Source organism: Mirounga leonina, unplaced genomic scaffold (genome assembly GCF_011800145.1).
Source record: "Mirounga leonina isolate KUSES-001 unplaced genomic scaffold, KU_Mleo_1.0 Mir_91, whole genome shotgun sequence".
Lineage (NCBI taxonomy): Eukaryota > Metazoa > Chordata > Mammalia > Carnivora > Phocidae > Mirounga > Mirounga leonina.
In genome coordinates this window covers 14,830,203-14,854,573 of record NW_023270839.1, presented here as the reverse complement: position 1 = coordinate 14,854,573, position 24,371 = coordinate 14,830,203, and the positions used below count along the sequence as shown (strand labels likewise).

General features: G+C 35.9%; 1 long non-coding RNA gene across 2 annotated transcripts in view; it reads left to right on the top strand.

Moving 5' to 3' along the window:
• Positions 1 to 24,371, top strand: part of LOC118003112 — a 181,284-nt gene that overhangs the window by 150,746 nt on the left and 6,167 nt on the right. For both annotated transcript variants that reach the window (XR_004677276.1, XR_004677275.1), the window contains one exon: positions 17,527 to 17,654. This is a non-coding gene — a long non-coding RNA (uncharacterized LOC118003112). The remainder of the gene's footprint in view (positions 1 to 17,526; positions 17,655 to 24,371) is intronic.

Genomic DNA, 24,371 nt, shown 5'->3' with positions numbered 1-24,371 from the left:
ATTTGATGACTTTCTCTTCACTGATTCTTTGAATTATAATTCCTATGTGTATCAATCAATCTCCTTAATAGCACCAATCATTTTTGTGGGGTCAGGGTTTTGCCATAACATTAGATTAGTAAGGTATAATAATTTTTCTTTGTTAGTGCAGCATAACTAATTAAGTACTTCCTTTTAATGTTTGATTGAATTTGGTAAAAACCATAGTTCAAACAAATGAAGGTGTGTCAGTGACCTCAAATGGGCCCTGGGTTTAAGGAAATCATTCCATGGAACAACTGAATTAGTTCTTTTCTTACTCCATTTTATCAAGATATGAAGTATCTCAAGCTGGCTTTAAATGATGAAGGTGCATTTGGAAGATGTTTATTAAATTGTGAACTTTCAAACTCTGATGCAAAATTTGAAGGCAAAACAGGATTTTCTTTTTACATATTATATTTATATGATTTATATAAAATTTTACAGATTTTTCTTTCAAAATGTTATTAAATCAGGACAACTGCTTGTTATGCTTCCATTTATCATAGTGTCACTTTATTTCGGTGTTGTCATGTGAATAATAGGCAATCAGGATTGAAAGTTTTTCAAAATTGCAGTCCTCTCGATGTTACAATTAAATTAATTACAAATCCAGAATAAACAGTTCTTAATCACATAAAACAGTTCTGCCACATTATACACACTTTTGTTATGATGTAAATTGAAAGCCAATGGAATATTTTTTTAAATAAATAAAGCCGCATGTTCACAAAGCTCCAGCTAACCCTTCATTAATAAACAGATGCACTGAAAAAAAATGTGCCACAAACATCTGCTCTTGCTAAAAATGACATCTTATTTTTCAATTTTAATATTAACAATTTGACAATCTAAATAGTACTTGCTTCCCATTTTTATATGAAGAATCAACAGCTAAACAATTCTTAAGTACTTTATTCATGGGCAAACCAGCTTGACAAAATAGGCTGTTTACAGGAGAGGTTCAAAGAGATAAAGGCAGCCTGGGTATCTTAGTCTCTTTGGGCTGCTATAACAGTTTAACATAGACTGGGTGGTTTATAAGCAACAGAAGCCTGTTGCTCAGAATTCTGAAAGCTGGGAAGTCCAAGATTGAGGAGCGGACAGATTTGGCATCTGGTGAGGTCCAGTTTCCTGGTTCATAGACCTCACATGGCAGAAGGAGCGAGGACGCTTTCTGAGCCCCTTTAATAAGGGCACCAATCTCATTCATGAGGGCTCCACTCACATGACCTAATCAAGTAGGCTGATTATTATAATTATCTGTTTATAGGCATTCCACATACCTTTATCTGTGTTCTGTTTTTTCCTGAGTGTTCATTGCTTTTTTCAATCTTCTGTTTTAGAACAGCTCTTTTGTTTTGATTTATGCAAAAGATAGTATTTATTTATTAAGAACCTATTATGTGACTATACTCTGCCAAACATAAGCCTACATATAATCTTAAAGAATCCTGTACTCTACTAGGAGAGATAGTCAAGGAAACCAACAATTAAAAAGTTTTACAGATTTTATTTCTTTATTTGAGGGAGAGATAATGAGCCGGGGCGGGGGGTGGAGAGGGCAGTGGGAGGGGGGTAGAGAGAGGAAGAAGCAGACTCCCTGCTGAGCCAGAAGCCTGATGAGGGGGTGGGGGGAAGAGGGGGCTCGATCCCAGGACCTTGAGATCATGACCTGAGTCGAAAGCAGACACTTACTTATCCCCTACCTTTTTGAAATAGGACTGATCCCAAGTTGCTTAGTACCTCATTGGGGTCAGAGAGGGAGGACAAGTAAGGTATGCATATAAATACCATAGATTGTTTAGAAACAAGTACCAAATGCAGGTGGGTTGTTAAAAACAATTGTTCAAAGACAGTACAGGCAGGATCAATTCCAACTGAGGTTATTAGGAAATGCTTCAAGGGTGCAAAGCTAAGGAAGAGTTTTTCCTGTGAAGAAAATCTTCATAGCCACTACTTTGAGGCTGTCCAAATATCCTAAATTCATTCTAAATTAAAATTATGCAGTATCTCAAAAAAAGAAATAATTAAAAATGGAATTTATTATCAATGAGAAAAAAAGAAAAAGTTCTGAAATTTATGAAGGGAATTACTCCATAATGAAATATAAAATTCACAGCACTTCCAAAAAGGCCATTTCTTTTTTTTTTAATTTTTTTTATTATGTTATGTTAATCACCATACATTATATCATTAGTTTTAGATGTAGTGTTCCATGATTCATTGTTTGTGCATAACACCCAGTGCTCCATGCAGAACGTGCCCTCCTTAATACCCATCACCAGGCTAACCCATCCTCCCACCCCCCTCCTTTCTAGAACCCTCAGTTTGTTTTTGAGAGTCCATAGTCTCTCATGATTCGTCTCCCCCTCCGATTTCCCCCCCTTCATTCTTCCCCTCCTGCTATCTTCTTCTCCTTCTTCTTCTTCTTCTTCTTCTTCTTCTTCTTCTTCTTCTTCTTCTTCTTCTTTTAACATATAAGGTATTATTTGTTTCAGAGGTACAGGTCTGTGATTCAACAGTCTCACAATTCACAGCCAAAAAGGCCATTTCATTTTGCACATTATAAACATTCTCTATTTTACCCCCAAATCACTTTTCCTGTGTTGTTTCCCTGTGTTTCTTTCATTTATTCTTGATTATATTCCCTGTCTCTTTCTGAAAGTTTGTTGTCCCAAATGTCATCTCAATGAGCTGCCAAATACCAGGAATTTTGCCATGAAATTCAAAGTGTTTCCATGTTTTATGCAATTGGGAATCTCATTCAGTCAACTACTACATTCGAAGAGACTAGTGACATAGAGAGGAATGATAACTGAGACAGAATGAAACAGAAAATACAAACAAAAACTCAACCTCATCAGATTTCTTCTACTGACATTGCATTTTGACTAGTACAGACTTCTTTAAAAAAGGGTATAGTTGATTACAAATTAAAGATCACTGTGTGATCTTCTAACATGGTCTTTAAACTTTGGCTAGATGTGATTGCCAAGGAAAAGAACAGTCTTTGATTGAAAAATGTTGTTTTTTAAGCCTTTGAATGAAGTGGTAAATACCACTGACTGATGCTTTTAGCCTAGAAACATCTGTATGGTGGATGTGTTCCGATAGGCAGATTAACAGAAGGAAATGTAAACATATCTTTATTTCAACTACAAAGACCCTTTTGTTTTTCTGGAACCAAAAGTTTATGTAAACTTCTTAAAGTCAATCTGTATTGATCTGGTTCATTGTCAGCAAGAAAAACAAAACAAAACAAAACAAAACAAAACGGGGACGCCTGGGTGGCTCAGTTGGTTAAGCGTCTGCCTTCAGCCCAGGTCATGATCCCAGGGTCCTGGGATAGAGTCCCACATCGGGCTCCTTGCTCAGCAGGGAACCTGCTTCTCCCTCTCTCTCCCTCTGCTTGTGCTCTCTCTGTCAAATAAATAAAATATTTAAAAAAAAAAAAAAACCAACAACAAAAAAACTACCAGCTAAAAACAATCCAGTCTAAATTGGGGGTTGGAAGGAGAGTTATCTAAATTAAAAGTAAATACAAATAAATTAGGTTTTGAAATAACTATAGAAACATTATACAGTCATGGAAATCCATTTTGTTCGAAATATTGTACATAACTTAGAAGATTAATAAAAACAGATAAGAGGTCAAATATAATTCTCACAATAAAGATTATAACATTTTATGTAATCCTTCCCACCAAATTATAAATTTAAAAGCTTCAAGGTCATTAGGCAAACATTTTACAACTTGCTGATCACTGGGAGGTTTAAGCTATTAGATGTTTTCCTTCCTCTAACTGATTTCTCTTAGTAAATAACTTCAGTCTGAAAAAGATGATTAAGAGGATATGAACTTAAACATTAAGTTAAATATAAGCAAAGGGCATTATTGTAAATTCCAAAAACTAGTCATTTCTGCTTTATAGTTTCCAAAGGTCTCTAAACATGACTACTGACTGAGTTTCTCAAGATTGTTCTTAAGAAACAAGCAAAACCTCAAAATCTTCCAGCCTTCATCTTAAGGTGAAATAACAATGTAGTTGATTAGATTGCATCTGAATACTCCCATTCTGGGCCCACTGACATGCAGAGTGTTGACGCAGGAGGATTAATGAAAGCACCAAGAATACTAAAATGGGAAAAGCATTGTAGGATTTGCTTGATTTTTCCTGTAGGATTTTGCAGATCATTGAGATGATATTTGGGACAACAAACTTTCAGAAAGTTATTCTCTGTTACTTCTGAACTCTCCATAAATCCCTTTGCTTCTCAGTATCTCTTTGGTAGTATACACTGAATACATGTGACTATACACTCAAGGATACTGATAAGATTAATTGGGAAGTAGGAGTCTCTATATCTGACACATTGTGTACAAGGCACCCAAAGTATGCACAGTCCAGTTTGAACCCCGGATGAAGTGGACACAAACCTTTATTTAAATTAGTGCCTAGAACCAGATGAATTCATTGTGAAATTTTCTTTCCTTTAACACTAACAAAATTTTCTACCTATGATTGTATACTAACAAAACTTTCCTTGCAGCTTTTTGTCTATTTCTTTTCTGATTCCTACCTTGATATTCTTTCTTATTCTGGATCCTAAACATCTTTCAAACTCCAGTGCTTGACTAATTTCTCACCTCTACACTCTTCTCTTTGCAATAAATTTGAAAATAGGAAAATGGATACATTCCCAATAAAATATAAATTCTAAATGTTGACCCAAGAATAGAAATTTTAAACATATCAATAATTATGGAGTCTCACTATTTGAAAAGGCAGAGGATCAGATACAGATGTAACTTTAAAGGAGCATACAATTCTTTGGCAGGTACAGAATCTTCTATCCACAGTTCTCATATTCAACAGCAAAAGCTTTTTTTTTTTTTAAGATTTTATTTATTTATTTGACGAGAGAGGGAACACATGCAGAGGTAGTGGGAGAGGGAGAAGCAGGCTTCCGATGCGGGGCTTGATCCCAGGACCCTGAGATCATGACCCGAGCCGAAGGCAGACGCTTAACCACTGAGCCACCCAGGCGCCCCAGCAAAAGCTTTTTTAAAAATTCATTTGGTAGGAAAATCTGACCTATTAAATCTTGTCGCACTTTGTATGAATATTCACACATTTTTTTTGCAGAAATACTAATACGATTACATAGTACTATGCTAGATCCAGTATCTAAAAGCAAAATGTTTAAGTATTACAAAACAAATGCAGGAATATCCTTTTTCTTTAAGTTTTTATTTTAATTCATTAGTTAATACAGTGTTATTTAGTTTCAGGTGTGCAATGTGGTGATTCAACCATTCTATACATCACCTGGGCCTCATCACAAGTCCACACCTTAATCCCCATCACCTATTTCACCAATCCCCCCCAACAACTATCATTGTACATAATCATTTCTGCCAAGTTGATTTACTCTAGGAATGCAAACATAGCTTAACAATAGAAAGTTTATTAACATGTCATTTAAAAGAGTAAAAAGATTACATTACTAGATGCTGACAAGATGTTTGACAAAATTCAGTTTGCTATAACGGATTTAAAAAAAAAAAACTGAGTTAAGAATTTGAAGAAACATTTCTGTGTAAGTTAAATAGTATTTATCAAAAGGCAAGAATAAGCATCAAATAAAAGGAAGAAATGCTACTAGCTTTTTATTTATCTTTAGTAACAAGGCAAGGATGCTTACTGTCACTGGTAGTGTCGTTTTTGAGGTTCAATCAAATGCAGTATGATATACATACTATAGAAGCACCCTGAAAGCAAAAGCATTACCACTATTTATAGATTATATATTTTTAGAAAGTCTTAGCGAATCAACTGAAATGCTTTGAAATAATAATAAAAATTAGTTGAGTGCCTGTCACTGAATCATTTAAACTTGTGCTAGTTCCCTAAACTTTCTTTGCTTCTGTTCTCTCATCTGAAAAATGGGGAAACAAAAATATTTAACTCACTGGCTTATTGTGAGGATTAAATGAGTCAATATGTGTATAGTGCTTAGAATGCCTGGCTCTATGAATATTGTCTGTTGTTCTTATTGTTGCTGTTATAATGGTTAACATATAATATATGTTCAAATCAGAATGTATTTCATAGTTGACTGTATGTGTATATATATATGTATATATATATAGAGGGAGAGATGGTTCTCAAATCAGAATTTTCTTCCGATTAGGCCACTGAAACAATACTTGTCCAGGTCACCAGCAATCTATTCTACATATTTAATATTCAAATATTCAATTTTCTATTATCATCTTATTTGACTTCTCAATAACATTAGACAAAGCTGACTGCTCCTTTTTCCTTTCCTTTTTTCCTTTCCTTTTTCTGGAAACACTCTCTTCGCTTGGCTTTAATCACACTAAACATGTTGATTTCCCTCCTATCTCACTGGTAACTACATATTTACCCATGCTAATGGCCTATTATCCTTTGTCCTGACTCCCAATGTTGGAGTGCTTTAAGACTCAGGAATTAAGTCCTAATATATAGCAATGTACTCTTCCCTAGGTGGGCTCATGAAGAAATCAATTTAAAATAAATTATTGGTGGGGCACAGGGTGGCTCAATCGTTTAAGCATCCAAATCTTGATTTCAGCTCAGGTCATGATCTCAGGGTTGTAAGATGGAGCCCCATGATAGGCTCCATGCTGAGCACAGAGTCTGCTTAAGATTCTCTCTCTCCCTCTCCCTCCCCCTCCCCCTGCTTGCACTCACTCTCTCTAATTAATTAATTAATTACTGGCCTAGCACTTGTAAACATCTGATACATGTGCATGTATTATTTTCTATTTCTCACCACTTGAATGTAACCTGCACAATAGTAGAAATTTCTCTATCTTATCTACTATTTTATTGCTCAGAACTGTGCCTGATAAAAAGTATGGGTTCAGGGACACCTGGGTGGCTCAGTCAGTTAAGCGTCTGCCTTCCGCTCAAGTCATGATCCCAGGGTCCTGGGATGGAGTCCCGCATCGGGCTCCCTGCTGCTTCTCCCTCTGCCTCTGCCTCTCTCTGTGTCTCTCATGAATAAATAAATAAAATCTTTAAAAAAAAAGTATGGGTTCAGTAAATATTTGTTGGAATATATTAATGAATGAATAGACATCAGTCATAGTTTGAAATAAAAATAGAGAAATATGCAATTAATAATAACAACAACAAATATATGAAGTACCAAAGAAGAAATTTAACAACGATGGTACAAAACCTCTAAGAAGAAAATTATGAAACTTAGTTAAGAAACAAAAAACTTGAGTGAATGGAGAGACATACTATGCTCTTGAATGGGAAGACTTTCATACTATAAAAGTTAGTGTATGGGGGCACCTGGGTGGCTCAGTCGGTTGAATGTCCAAATCTAGATTTCAGCTCAGGTCATAATCCCAAGGTCCTGGAATGGAGCCCTCCCTTGGGCTCCCTGCTCAGCGGGGAGTCTGCTTTTCCTTCTCCCTCTGCCCCTCTCCCCAACTTGTGGATGCTCTCTCACTCTCTCTCTCTTAAATAAATAAATAAGTAAATAAAACCTTTAAACAACAAAAAAATTAATATTATAAATTTTATATATTACTATCATAATTACAACAGGATTTGTTGTTGGTTTGCTTTTTGAACATAACTAAATTGTACAAAAGTTCAAATGGAAGAAAAAATGTATGAAATTTGCCAAGGAAATCTTAGAAAAGAATAATAAGAGGGGGAGTTAATATTTGATTAAGACAACATTCCAATCAGTAGTGAAAAAATGGATTATCTAAAAAATGTGGTTGTGATACCTATTATTCATTAAAAGAAATGGCACTCTTACTCCTAGATATTCACCTAAGAGAGTGAAAACGTATTTCCACACAAAGCTCTGTATGCAAATATTTCTTACAGTATTTTGTTTTTATAGTTGCCAAAAACTGGGGAAATACTCAATGTCCTTCAACTGGTGAATGGATAAACAAATCAGATACTTCTGCACAATGAAAAACTACTCAGCAATTTAAAGGAACAAATTATTGATATACACAAAACAATGTGGACCAGTCTCAAAAGAATTACACTAAGTGAAAGAAACCAGACTCAAAAGGCAATTCAAAAGGCAAGGTATCACCCCATTTGAATGACTTTCTGAAAAAGGTAAAGCTATAGGGACAGATAGCAGATCAGTTGTGTCAAGGGCTGAGAATGTAAGGGAGGGAATTAACCACGAGGATCATGAGGGAACTTTTTGAGATGAGCTAAATATTCTTTCTTTCTTTTTTTTTTTTTTTTGGTGGTAGTCCTGACATAGTGTACATCTGTCAAACTCATCATACTGTAAATTTTATTGCATATACATTATCTCACTAAACTTAAGTTGAAAAAAGAAGATAAAGTTAGCTCTCTACCTCAAACCATGAACAGTATAAATTTTACATGTATTACAAATATAAATGTAGGTAGGAAGCCCTAATGAGAGAGCCTGACTCAGATACAACATTTGTTGCTGGCACCTTTCCTGCAAACCAACGCTAAGGTAGAAGTTAGTGTTCACTTGCACCCAACTCCAGAGCAGCATTTTCTGGGCTCTGTAGACATCTTTAGCAATCTGCAAGCGTAAAAAATGCACCTACACTTTAAGGAAACCTTCAAAACTATTCCACTTAGTGATGGACTCCTGAGAGCCTTAAATGCTGCCTTCTGGCTATGAAATATAATTAATACATGTCCATTATGGAAAATTTGGAAAACACAGAAAAGCCAAAAATAGAATATCAATCACTTATAGTTCAATCATTACATTCTCTCTCTTTTAAAATGTAGAGAGTATAGGGCACCTGGGCGGCTCAGTCAGTTAAGCATCTGCCTTTAGCTCAGGTCATGATCTCAAGGCCCTGGGATTGAACCCTGCATCGGGCTCTCTGCTCAGCGGGGAGCCTGCTTCTCCCTCTGCCTGCAGCTCCCCCTGCTTGTGCTCTCTCTTTTTCTTTCTCTCTCTCTCTCTCTGACAAATAAATAAATAAATAAAATCTTAAAACAAATGTAGAGAGTAAATAATGAAACTCTTCCTCTCCCCTTGGTCCAAATCCATGCCCTAGAGGTAGCTAGAGACTTTTCTGCTCGTACATATCCTCAGTTATATAGTATAAATGATTTTCTCTGTATCTTTTTTGGTACCTTTTCCTCTGCATTTATTAACATATGCATTCATATAAACATTGACACTGTTTTAGATTGGGCTCTCTGAAGACAGGTTGTTGCAAGCCAAACGTCCTTTGGGGTGAGCTCTTGAGAGATACCCGTCTGAGATACACTCCTGAGGAAGCGAGGGAGGCAGCCGTGCGCAGGGGGACAAGCTGACCAAAACGAAGTTGCAATTAAGGCCTCAGCAAACTCATGGGAAAATTCTTGTGCTCCAAGGAAACTTTCAGAGTTGGCTAAAATTGGGGCAAGGGAGAATTTGTATCTTTATATCAGCCAAACCCTGGGAGGACATGCAAACATGGGTGAGGTAGTTTCCAGGTAAGGACAAAACTTGGAACAGTCATCAATTGATAAGCACAGCAAATCATTTACACTTTGTAATCCAGGGAATGGGATTAAAAGAAAGAACAATTGTTCTAATGATTAAACCTAGAGGTTTCCATTGTAATTTAAATCACTGAGAAAATATTTTGTGAAACATTGTAGGGAATGACTCCTGTTGACATACAGTAAGAAACGTAGGCACCATTCCCAACCTTTTAATTCCTTTTACCTGCTTTAAAGAGGAACTTTTTAAAAGTTTTGTGTTAAACCACTCAAAAAGTGTAGTCATCATGCTTCCCAAATCACTTTTCATTTTATGCTGGCAGAGAATGTGATCAATAAATTATTGTTGTTTGTGAAACATTTACTTTCATAGTTCTAACATATTTTAACTCCTAGGGTTACTAGAATGCGGGTTGGTTTTTTTTTCACATTATTTGACAGCTGAAATTAAACAAATCCTATTCAACTACAAAGCTAAGGGAAGGTTTACTACGTGTGTCATTAGCACCATTCATATAAGGTAACAGAAAATATGAGGTGTGGATTTTTAAAATATGATAAAATGAGAATACTGTTAGATGCATGGGAAGGTGTGACTTCAGGCCTGGCATTTTCTTATTAAAATAAAAGTGCCTCTGCTTTAGTTTACTAAAATAATCAGGATTATATGTTTTGAGTTGACATATTTCAAATTATTTTATCAAGTCAAAAATATATACCTTCGTTAAAATATGTTTTAACTATCATATCATTTTAATGCAATATATGGCAAAGATTGCTCTGTAATGGGCTGCTAAACATTTTTATGTTCAAGAATATCTTGGTTAGGATGAAGAAACATAATTTATTTGGTTATATTTTTTAGCCCTTACTTAATGCTTTTGCAGCATACTTTTTATGCTTGAATAGAAGACTTTTAGGAAAGTATAAAAGCACATAAAAATTGCCCAAAATATTTAAGATTTAAGCATGAAAGTACAGACACATACACAGAGACCATGTATATGTATATATACTTATGTATACATAAATTTTAATGAGCACATGTTGTTCATAATCGTAATACTTAAGTTATGTATTATCACGCTGGGGCAGCTTGTAATCTTGAGATTGCCTTTTTCCTACTTTGCATTTATACAACTTCTCTCATTCAGAGATATTCTAGGAATACTACACGAAGAATAAGGGCTTGCACAGCCCACCTGCAGCCAGAAAGAGAATGGAGGGTCTTCATTATTTTTTTAAAAGGTACAAACTAATGTCTCCAGGATGTGTTGAATGCCAGCTGAGTTGTATAATTCCTAAGGCATATTATTTTCATTTCTAATCCTATTTATGCCATAGTAGTTATTGTAATTTCATAACTTAATTAAATACATGAAATAATTAAATACAAGTACATAAAAAAAGTTCTTAAAATCAAAATGATGAATGTATTAAACTGGATAAAGACAAATTGCTTTTTACAAAAAGTAATTGCTGTGCATTTAAGTGTGGATGAGACAAATACAAAACATTAGAAACAAAATTTGTAAGAACCTAGAATAGAAATTTATTTGTACTTCTTTGGACGCTCAGTCAGTCGGTTAAGCGTCTGCCCTCCACTCAGGTCCTGATCTCAGAGCCCTGAGATCGAGACCCGCATCAGGCTCCCTGCTCAGCGGGGAGTCTGCTTCTCCCTCTGCCTCTGTCTGCTGCTACCCCTGCTTGTGCTCACTCGCTCTCTCTGTCAAATAAATAAATAAAATCTCTTAAAAAGAAGAAATTTATTTATATTTCTTTACATATGTTTTTGTGCTACTTAAAGATACTGAAACTCAAAATTGTGAAGGATACGGTATAGATTAGAGGAATTTATGCATATATGTCTGTAACTTTAGTCATAATTCTGCTAAAGGATTTTCTTTTAAGTGACCAATTCCTGGCCCAATTTAATTGGGTTTCATAAAATGGCTTCTACTGTAGTCAAATGCTTAGGCATTAGAATCAGACTGTCTGGGTCTCAGTACAAGCTCCAACATTTAATACTGTGGAGCTTGAGCAAGGTATTTAACCTTTTGAGTCTTAGTATATTCATCTGTTAAAAGAATAATAGTTGGATCAACCTTACAAAGTTGGATAAGAATCAACTGGATCCTCGCTGAGCAAACAGCGAACACAGTGCCCACAATTAGTAAGTACTTGATAAATGCTAGCTGTTATGTAGTGGAATGTGCAGAAGACTGCAGATCTGTATTCACTACTGTCCAACATTTACATTTTTTCCTCACAACTTTCAGATAGTTTTTTTTCTAAATTAAAGGACTACACGTAAAAAGCAAATTTAATATAATCTTGGTGTTATTAGTATTCAGACTATGGGATGTTGAAGCACCAAGCTTTTAAAATTAAGAGCAGAAAAAATTAAATTAAGAGCAGAAAATACAAAAAGTATAATCTGTGAATAAAACCTATTCTAAATATGTTCTGCATTTCTGCATCACAATTCCTAGTTCTGTGAAAAAGTTATAAATATATATCACTGATTGTTTATATGAACTGATGGTAAAATGAAGCTGAAGTTAGGAAAAATTGTAAAATCCACCTTCATTATGACTACCTTTGATGTAAACAAAATCTCAAGGGTTACTGAAGTCACAAAACTATGCCCTGTATCCTTTATTCTTTTTAACTTAAATGTACTTTAATATACAGATGCTTTATGCTTTCAGAAACAATATGAGATGCTAAGCCCTAAGTTATACAGTATGTGATTTATTTCGGGGAACAAGTTTCGAAAAGTATAAGCCATTTTTAGTCACCCAGTGTACCCATTTACAAAATGGTACCTATTTATAAAATGTATTGTTCACTATAACCACCTCCTTTTTTTTTAAAAGTGTGGGATTTCCAATCCAATGTCAAATGTCCATGAGTGATGCCTTTTTCTAGATTGACCACTAATAGTGTTTATGTGATTCAGGTCACAATTCTTGATGCCTGTAGTCTTGTTTTTAGATATAGTCAAGGGAGAATTTTTATACATGTGCATCAAAAGAAAAATTGAGTTCTAGAAATTAGCAGAGTTTCTTGAATTTTAAACATAGTCTTTCCATTGTATATTATTTTAAATGATTTTTAACTTTTATAGTAAAAAGAAGTCTGTAATGCCAAAACTGTTATTAAATTTGTGCCTTTTGGGATCCAGAAGATGAATGTCATCTCTCTTGTATTTGGAAATGTAATTTGTTCTTATTAGTCTTTACTCAGTATATGCTAAGGCATTTATTCCAGTTGACATCATCCGGCTGTATGTGATAAGAAACTAGTATATTTCTTATGTCAAATAGATAATCCTAAATTTAGGCTGCCTATGGATTCTTAGGAATACAGGTCCTAAAGCCAGTTAACCCATTTAGAAAAATTTCCTGACAGCACTGATTCTAACATTTTAGTTTAATACTAAAATGACATAAAAGAATAAATCTTTTATAATAGCTTTGTTAAAAAAAAAAGTCAAATTTACTGTAGCTGATCTGAATTTTTTCACATTGCACAATGTTGATTAAATACTACAAACTTCAATAAATAATGCCTTCCATTTCTGGAATTATATAAAAAAAATATGTTTCTGGAATTTATCAAGCAATTGCAAAAATATAGCATTTTTATCCTCTTTATTCTCTCTTCTCCAAGCACAACAGAGACACAGAAGAAAGATAGTTTGGTAATGAAAAATTATTTTCTCTAAGTAAACATCAAGATTATACAACTCAGTAGATTCATTTTCTTGGCAAAAATTAATAATAACTATGATAATAACCTTGAAAAATAGCATACAACCTTTTTTTCTCTATGTGCTCTATTAAACTGGGAAAATACAAAGATATCCTCATCCATCATTTCTGATTACATTATTTGAAAGGCTGGTTTAAAGAAGGGAAAAATTGAGAAAGGAACTCTGCTTATTATTACTTTAGAAACGGTATAGATTAATCTTTAAACAACTATTCTATAAGACTTTGAGACATAAAGCTATTTCAAAAAATTTTTTAAGCTTAGTTAAGAAATTCTTTTCCAGAAATACCCACTTTGTGAATACATGTACTCCAACCTAAATCACTGTAAACTTCACAAATGGTGCAGGCTGCATTTCCCTCCCATGATGACACAGAAAGCTTGCTGTACCTTGTCAAATTGGGTTTGGAAGCTAGGCTTCAGATCCCATTACCACTACCATTACCGTATCTTATAGTTGAACAGTGCTTTCTAGTTTTAAAAGTACTATACTTTGAGTGAACATATGCCTCTGTGTGCCAAGACAGTCCTGGTTTACGCCTATTGCCCCAGTATATTCATCAGTACACCCTCCTTCAGTCTCAAAGTGTCCTAGTTTAGATGATATAATAATATAGCCGTCCGGATTTTAACCAGCATTATTTGGCCTTTCTATGAAAGCATTTTTTTAAAGATTTTATTTATTTATTTATTTGACAGAGAGAGACACAGCTAGAGAGAGAACACAAGCAGGGGGAGTGGGAGAGGGAGAAGCAGGCTCCCAGGATGCTGGGATCATGCCCAGAGCCGAAGGCAGACGCTTAACGACTGAACTACCCAGGCTCCCCTATGAAAGCATTTTTTTAAGGATTTATTTATTCATTTATTGAGAGAGAGAGAGAGTGTGGGGGGGGGGGGTTGGGAAGGAAGAGGGAGAGAAGCAGACTCCCAGCTGAGCTGGGAGCCCATCTCGGGGCTCAATCCCAGGACCCTGAGATCATGACCTGAGCTGAAACCAAGGGTCAGGGACACTTAACCCACTGAGCCACACAGGTGCCCCTATGAAAGCATTCTTATGTAACAGATGAGAAAACTGAAATCTTAAAAGGTGACTCACTCTCAAGTGACTAACTGAACCTAAACAAGGTCTTTAACTCCTTTTCAAGACTCTCTTTGCTGCATACGAAGTACACAGAGCCTAGTCCTGGGTTCTTCAGGAACTGCCTGAACTCAGTCAGGGATGCTGCTCTCCTGATGACTTGTAGTGTGTTCAAAATACATTTATTCTTTGTGGAGTATGGATTAGAGAATGTCTCGGGATTCTAATCTGTTCCTAGTTGTTGGGGTGTGTGTGTGTGTGTGTGTGTGTGTGATTGGTAGCATTCTTAAGGGCCAAAGGGAATCTGCTAACAGCCCACACTGCCCACACTTCTGATGGGGACCACACCTGAAATAATTCCACATGACCTCCTAATTTCATGGTGCCTCAGGACAGACCCCAGAACTCCTACGCAGCTGCTCCAACCACTGAACTCCTTTAAGTGCCTGATTTCTGGATCCAGCCAATGGGAACTGTATTAATCTTGTCTGTACTTCCAGCTGATGACATGTATTGTCACACCAGAAAATTTCAAGTACAGAGCAAGGTCACAGAATAGTTTTCTGCACAATTTATCCAGTGAAAGCTTTGTAAGTACAGAATCTTGCCCCCCTCCAAAGAGGAAAAGACAGATTTCTGTCTTAGAAATTTGAGTGTTCACTAACATGGTTTAAACAATTTCAAGATAAAAGCAAATGGTAAGCAATAATTCAATTATTTTGAATTTGCCTAAGACGGCATATTTTTAGAAATTTACTAAATTTTAGCATTGATGTGATTTCATAATTAAAAATTTCAAAAGTAATACCACAGCTTAAAGGAAGAAAGAGTACAAAAATAATTTATTATGAAATAAGTAGATGCGTTTAAAAAGAAAAAAGCATTTAATTACATCTTAGTATATTTGCAGTGATTCATGATGGCTATTTACATCAAATGATTTTTTAAATATTAAATATTAAATCCATTTAAATGCAATAAGTTGTATGGAGGATTTTCATCTTTATTTCAGAGTCATGCTACTTTAAAATTCGTCATTAGAGTTAATAAGAAATTATATTGGAACTACTCTGTCCATTTAAATGAAGCATAAATCAATTATTGAAGCAAGGAATTTTTTCATCATTGTATGATTATTGGAATAAATTTAGTTCTTCAATGCTGCCTAATGATATCTTCAATAACAAAAATTGCATAGAGTTAATTTTTACTAGGAATTCTTTAAATGTGCTTATAATGTCTTTTTTTCAGGCAAAAATATTTTAGAAAATTCTCATGCAGTATCTAAATGCTCTAAATGTCAGATTCAGTTATCCTCAATACCCTGGAAACCAAAATTAGATTCGGAATCAATATACTGTACCATCCATTTAACATCTAGTACACCAAACACTAACAACATTTATGAAAGAGTAACAGACTCAAAAAGGTTAAGTTAGTAAAAGCAATCAATATAACAAAGCAGTATTATAGAAAGGGGAATTTCTTCCTCAGATGTGACCTGCAGAAGCTAGTTTGCTTTTGGAAGAACATCCTTTGGAATTTCTTTTGGAATTTACGTGACAGTCTCTTTATAAAGTCAGGCATGAGGTCTGTAGCACCCTGCACTTTGAACTTCTCACCTTTTGTGGAGACTAAAATAGGGAAAAATCTGAAATAATTGTTTGGCTCTCTTGCTGATTGCATCCTGGTATGAGTTTTTAGAATTATATTACTGTTGTTGTTGTTGTTGTTGTTGTTGTTGTTGTTGTTGTTGTTATAAAGTGCATACTATGTGCCAGGAATTTGGGAAGTACTTCATACACATTATTTCATTCAGTCCTCATAATACTCGTCCTCATTTTCCTAATAAGAAAGTAGATACCAAAGGGATGACCTGGCTAAGGTTACACTGCTGGGAGGTGACCGAGTTGGAACCCCCACTCAGTCTAATGGCAAAGACCGTCCCACTAACTCTGTACAAGTGTGCCTTAGTGTGATCTGCAACATTCCCAGGGACTCAAGAGTCTTTGAGTCAATAAGAAAATAAAATGAAGTGATGATATTTGTCATTACCCCCACCACACACACACACTCTTCAGATTAATCAATAGAAGTGTTACCCTAAAACATTTTGAACGTCAATCTACACATATAGATTTAAAAATACACAGAGACAAAAAATGATAGTTTATCAAATGTCTTCACATGCTCTGTGACCTCTAGGACAGGCAATGCCAGATAATACAAACATTGCTGGTAGAGCTGACCATCAGAAGGTGACATGTTTACTTCAGTGACTAACCCACTGCACTTCAGGCATATCTGTATTCCGTCCCTCTGAGATTGAAGTAATCCCAACCAATGTTGTTGATACCTTGATATAGCTAATCACTTCTGAAGCAAGGTACTGAGAATCACTGATAAGCTTATGTTTGAAAATGATAGAGAAAGAGAGAGACATGGCGGGGCTGGGTGGGTAGATGGATAGATGGATGGACATTAGATAGATAGATAGGTAGACAGATAGATAGATAGTCAAAAGTTCATAAATAGCCGATGTAAAACCAATGAAATACTGAAGGTGTGATTAGTAAAGGCTTATTATTATTATTATTGCAAAACTGGAGCACTCGAACCAAAATATGGAAGGAGGCCCAGGGGTATATTGTTACAAAGCCACTCATAGCGAGGAACCAATAACTGCATATTCTTTACAGTAATTGGTCATTATATCAGAATTTTCTTAAATGATAGCGAATTCATCAGTGGTTACCTCATATCAACCTTGGGAAACAGCTTAAGTTTTGCTTATGATTTTCAGAAGCATAAGCAAGAAATGACTCAGGTGAAGTTAGTCTTGCAAAATAAGCTAAATCAAGCTTTGTATGATTAAACTGGTTTTGTTTGTTCAATGAATTTTCAAGGGTGGTCTCCATTTCTTCTGAATTTAACGATAGTTCAGTTGATCAACTGATCAATGGATAGATGATAGTTTAATTTACTACTTAAAAATACAACTTTCACGCAGATATGCTTTCTTGAATGTGAGAAAACGGGTGGAGTTACACCTAAGCTTTGGGGAATTTGCTTACTGGGAGTACATCACTAATATTTAGGTTGTCTTATGTGTGTTTTGTGCTTCAGGAGAAAGGTTTACCGCAGCTGCTCAAAGAAAATAGACCCAGAATAAGAAATTTTCCATTTGGATTTGGGGAACCAGCAAATTCACTGAAGTATGATCAAGAACAAACCAATCAAAATAAGGGATGAAGGTAGGACATATTATATGTATATTTATTCATTATCTTATTCATTATGTTATAGTCTAGAGATGTCATGATTTAGATTTCAAATTACCCCCTTATTGACTTCTACCTGGAAGGATTAAGAAATTCAATTTATGAATACATGATAATCTATATGAATATATTTATAGTGATGGAAATAAGTCTGGATAACCTCAGAGAATTGTGTATATAATATAGGATTAAATTAATCTTTTTTTCCTTATTTTGCTAACAACTGTTAGGTACATGATTACACATTCACTAACAAAATTCTATAGAGATGTGTTTAAATATAGTAGCACTTAATGACTGTTTTCTAGCTGTATCACACATTACTCAGTTCTCAATGTGTTACATGAACAAAAATGAATTTTAAAATGAAGCTAAGAGGGTGCCTGGGTGGCTCAGTTGGTTAAGCGACTGCCTTCGGCTCAGGTCATGATCCTGGAGTCCCGGGATCGAGTCCCGCATCAGGCTCCCAGCTCGGCAGGGAGTCTGCTTCTCCCTCTGACCCTCCCCCCTCTCATGTGCTCTCTCTCTCTTTCTCTCATTCTCTCTCTCAAATAAATAAATAAAATCTTTAAAAATAATAATAATAAATAAATAAATAAAATGAAGCTAAGAGGACACAAAAATACTAATGTAAACATTTGTTGCCATACTCATTTTTCCACTTTGAATCTGGCAAAGCAAGCCAATCCCAGTATCCTGAGACAAGAAATTAGACATCTGGACACTGGGGCAGCATCAGAAGGTCTGAATCAAACCAAGCCTGGCTCAGCCACTCATTAGCTGGGTGGCCTTTAGCAATACTCTTGATTTTTCTGGGTCTCAGATTTATCATCTGTGCAACAAAGGGGTTTAACAAATATACTTGCAGTTCTAAAATGATCCATAAGGACTTTAAATTTTAATTGAATATTGAAAAACTATTCAGGAAATATTTGAACTATTATTTCTAAAACTATATTTGATAGTTTCCTTCTCTTCCATTTTTTCACCTGAGACCAAATTCTTTCCTCTTGATGAAGACCACAGAAAACACTATATTGAATAATGTGGGTGTATTTATGCAACACAAGTAATTCAGCAAAGGAAGTCATCATCATCATGAGCATTGCATAGAGAAAAAAACTGCGCCTTGGCACCATTGGCATTCCTGGCATGAAGCAGTTTTGTAGATACAGGATGAGAATTAAGATTTTAGTGCCTTCCCCATTTAAGCCCTATGAAAACATGCTATCTTTCCGCTGGTTATTCATGTCTGTCTCGCTTACTAGATCATGAACCCTGGAAGGCTCATTTTTGTTTCATCTGACATTTATATCAGTGCCTGAGGCATGATAATTATTATGACTACAGCTTGTTGAACTTGGATATTGTTTGCAATATAAGGAAATATCAGCAGTGACCTGTGATCTACAGACCTATCCTGTCTTAAGTTCAATGCTGCTCAGCAGTTGTGTACTGATGACTTTGGGTGGGCAATAAGGCGGCCAGTAGGGAAAATGGTGGAGGAGGAAGCTCAAAAAAAGTGTTGTGCTCTTATAATCTCTCATAGTGACTAACCTCTTTCCTTAATTCACTGAGTTGGCAAGTATCTTATGGCAAGTGGCCGTTAAGTCAAACTTCTACCAATACAGGAGTCCCTTCTCTTGTTTTCCTGACAATTTCTTTTCAACAAAGAGAGTGTAATACCTCAAGTGGCAACAAATTGTTAAAGTTCTTTGGGTTTTTCAGAAGTTTCTCCTTACTTGCTGTCCTGGTTCTGCTGTCTACACTTTGTTTTTTCTGCGTGCCATTGTCTGTATGAAATGGATAATGAACATTGATTGGCTTCTATCCCAGGCTGTGGGAACCCTGCTAGTTTTGGGTAGAGCATTAGGAATGGTGGGAGATGGGGGAGTAGAGCTATTGGGAATTTATAAATGTATATATCACCAACATTAAAAGGTAGATTTTTAAAATTCATTATGATATAGTAGAATAACTATGAATACTGATTCAGAAGCCCTTCATTAAGAATTGTCATCTCCTCCCAAGTGTAAGGGAAGTCAGCTGGACTTAGATTCAGAATTATGATCCCATTGCTTACTGACTAGGTTATTGTTGGCACTTAAACTATCTGAACTTAATAAACTAATGTATATGAAAATGTGCAGTGTATAATGTCTGGCACAGTATAGGTCTCCTTCTTTCCCAATTGTAGGATTGTCACTTTTAACATCTTCCCAGAAACCTTTCCAAACTTATAACATCAGCCGTTCAGCATTAGGAAACTAAAACCAAATAAAACCATATAAAACAAATCTCTAAAACTTTCATACAGATTTTTAAAGTGCTGTTTGTTCCAACCAAGCACAGGTAGATAAGAGTATTTGTTATCTATGGATTATATCATAACATAAATGTAAGCATAAAATTTTTTTCTTTGATGAGACCTTGTATTCACTTCTAACACTCTTAGAATTGTTGTCTTCTATGAATATTACCCATTGTTTATCTAAACTCTGTTAGATTTTGTATCTTTCCATACTTTGATAACTCTGGTAGAAACCACATTTGTGAGGTTTGCCACTTACCAATTTGTCATACTTGTATTTATCTGGTCTAACTTTAATCTCTTAAATTCTCAACTGCTTTCTTCTAATTCTGTTAGTTTTTGTCCATATTATCAAAGCTAGTTATACTTACGGATAATCTCTGCTACTAACACTAACCAAAAGACTAGCCTGGTAAGATTCACTCTGATAAAAATAATAATTTTATTAATAACAATAAGTAATAACACACAAATATGCTTTGAAAAAACTTTAAGTATGACAGACTATGATGTTTTCACACTTGTGGCTTAATTACCTGGCATAGTGGAGACAGGACATTGTGGCACACTTAACAGTTCAGTTATCTGAGGATTAAACAATTTGTGTGGACAATCACCTTCGAAAGGGACACTGCCGGTAAGAAAAGGATTTGTGTACCAGGCCATTTCACTATAAATCATAGGATACTAGTCAATTTCTTGGTTATGATCATTAAGAAAAATAGTACCTTACCAACAGTGAAACTCAAATATTAGCATCTATGTATTTTGAGAGAGGTCTCCCAAGAACATAGTAAACATAAAGCTAGGCACACAATAGTCACAGAAATGTGACATCCTTTTTCTATCATCCTCTTACGCATTGTGATTGTAATTAGTTATTTATTATTCAACCTCACCTATGCCTACAACCCCCATTCTCTTGGCTAGGAGCGCGTTCCACATAGCAGTTACACCATGCCTGGTAACAGTTGTGTCCAGCAAACAACATGTGTGTCACTTGTTTCCATGGAGGATTTGTCCTTGGATATAAACAGAGAAAACCTCAAAGACCAAGCTGTCAAAAGATCAGCACAAGTGTGTAGTGAAAAAGAATAAGAATCCCCTTTTCTGATATCCAAAGACAAGTTAGAAGGGAATACAAGAGATACACATGAAAGAAATAGACTGTGCTTGGAAGCCTGTGATTTTTTGGCAAATCTGCCATTCCTATTACCACCTTCTATGATATTTTTAAATAGCTACAATTTTTCTAAAAGCATTCTTAGAGACATCCTCGTGGGAAATAGTTTTTTTCATAGTCAAACAGGAATCATTTTTTTCCTCCGAGGAACTCAGCCATTCATGGTCTTTGCAATACCCAGATATATGATAAATTTCTTTGGGCCCATTGCACAGGTGAACAAAGTAAAGCATGGAAGGACTAACAATGTTGGCCTCAGGGATGATGCTAGTTACTGAAATTCACTTTCATAATTCTCTAGTTTATGTATAAGTAAGTCTTTGGGCCAGGACTTCCTTGATGTAGCATATATCGTATCACACTGTTTTGACAGGAAAGGAAACATATCTAAATTAAATCATTGCCCTAGTCAAATCTAGTAGAAATGCTTTGTCAGCAGTGACAAAGTTTTGTATTTGATTTGTTACAGAATTGCAGAATTTTGAGCTGAAAGGGACCTAGAGATAATGTATCCATCTTCTCCTTTTCTAAATGAAGGAACCAGTTCCCAAAGAACTGATACAAATTACCTAAAGGGATACAGTTAATCCAATTCAGGGTTGGGACAAGAGCCAAGTCTCCTTATTCCAAGGACACTGTTTGACCCCCTACCACTTTGTCCTATAGATTCCTAAGGAAGCTTAGAATTAAAAGTAAATTGAGACCCTGAAAGATCCCAATAGATCCTTTTATCTAGTAATCAATCTACTTGTTAATTCCTCGATGGGACACTCTTTTTCATACTTTGCTCTTGTATTTACCTTTGCCTGCAAATGTCCTCCCTTCCTTCTCTTTCTGGAAAAGCCCCTTTGTTCTCCTAAGACCCACCTCAAATGTTACTTTTGGGGTGACACCTTCCCCAGCTGCATCTTGTTCTCTTGCTGTGGTCCCTTATAACATCTTGCAGTGTGTTAAGTGACTCGTTTGTGAGCCTGTTTCCCCTATTAGACCATGAGCTTAGATATAAGGACTGTGTCCAAGTGAGTTAGAACACTTTAGGTTGCGAGTAAAGGAAATCTATTTCAACTAACATCAGAGGATTGTTTTGTTTTGCTTTGTTTTGTTTTGTTTTGTATTGCTTTGTTTTGTTTTAAGAACCTAGGGATAGCTCCCATGAGATAAGGAAAGGCTGCAGCCCATTTTCAGGAGGGGACTGAGTGCAGGACTGGAGCATTACAAGGAACCAAGTCCTCTCTTTTTTCCTCTGGCTCCTGCTTCTCTATGCATCTGCTTCATTCTTTGCTGATCCCACAGACTAGCTATCTCTGTTTCCCAGTTCACAGAGTTGGAATTGGACATTACTGATAACTCTCCAGTTAACATCACCTCCACTAAAGAATGAGCCTCATCGATTTGGAATTCCTTGTCTCAAAGACAGTTAATTCCCAGGAAAGAAAAGTGCCCACCCCTCCACCAATCAACTGTGACCAGCGGACAGACATATCATATTAACATGGTGCTCTGACTATAAGGGTATGGCAGAGGAGGAAGTCTCCAGAAAGGGGAATAGAGCAAACTGAGCAGACATAACTGGATTTCTACTATACTATCTTACTCATTGTTTTATCATGACTCCCCTTAAGTAACACAGAGCATACCAACACACAGCATACCAACACACTGATACACTTAGTTCTTGGAACCATGAGAGATGAAATAATTTTGAATGAATTAATTTAAAATATTTTATACAAACCTGTAATTTTATACATAAGTAAACTGAGAGCCAGAGGGAAAAAATGATTCCTCCAATGACACATGAATGGTTAGTAATCAGAAGAGAATCTAGATTTCTGGAATATTAGTTTTAGGCTCTGATTTAAACATTTATTAAGTCTTTATTTTGTACCACTTAATTTGCCAGTTAATTTGCTTTACCAACATTATCTCAACTAATCCTCATGAAAACAGTAGGTGAGTACTATTATTATGCAGGAAGGAATGTGAGACTTAGAGAAAGCAAAGGACTTCAGGGGATTAAGGCCAGGACTGAAAGCAGGCTCTGCTTTACTAGAAATCTCCAAACCAGCATTGCCCAATTAAATAACATGTGAGCTACACATGTTATTTTAAATTTTCTAGGAGCCACACTTTAAAAAGTGCAAAAAACAGGTGAATATTTAATTGTAATGATACATTTTATTTACTTCAATATATCTAAAATATTATTATTGCAACATTCATTCATTATAAAAAATTATTATATCACATTCTTTTCTTTGAACTAAGTCATTCTTACTGCACATCTCGTTTTAAACTTGACACATTTCAAGTGCTCAGTAGCCACAGCTGGCTGGTAGCTATCATATTGGACAGTGCAGTTCTAAATGATTACACTTAGGTACCCAACAGAACTAGTTAAACTTGGGGCGCCTGGGTGGCTCAGTTGTTAAGTGTCTGTTTTCAGCTCAGGTCATGGTCCCAGGGTCCCAGGATTGAGCCCCGCATCGGGCTCCCTGCTCCACGGAAAGCCTGCTTCTCCCTCTCCCACTCCCCCTGCTTGTGTTCCCCCTCTCACTGTGTCTCTGTCAAATAAATAAATAAAATCTTAAAAAAAAAAAAGAACTAGCTAAACTGCATGAACTCTGATGTGGCATAAGGACAACTTGTCAGTCAGACTTTATTACATCTAGTCCTCCCTTGAAGAACATACCCAATACTACAATGCCTGGTCCAAGGCAGATTACACTGACTTGGAATCTCCTGCCTCTACTTCCAGATGAGATACTCAGTGAGCTACAACAGTGTTACTCTGGGCACAAGGGAAAGCCCCCTGACAAAAGCCCTGACCTGGGGCTCACACAGTTCTCTACCCTCACGGCAGAGGGGGCCTCTCCTACGACAAGTGGACGTGAAATCTGGGCTTCACTTTGTGCCACAACAAAAGCAACCCGTTGTCTCAGTTACATAAGAAATTAAAATACACAGGTAGTTCAAAAGCCTTTATTTTTGGTTCTGTTCTCAAGATGCCCCTTTCACTAGATAACAAGCAGTAGATGTGTTTTGACTCAGATGGTTTTCCAAGTTGGGGTGTAGACCATTAGCAGGAATGTGGTAACCCATTTAGATGAAGGGGGAGGGGTCTAGCATTAAGCATATGCTGAGCACCCATCTCTGCCTCATTTCTTTGGCTGTGGGCAGCAATTAACATCACCAG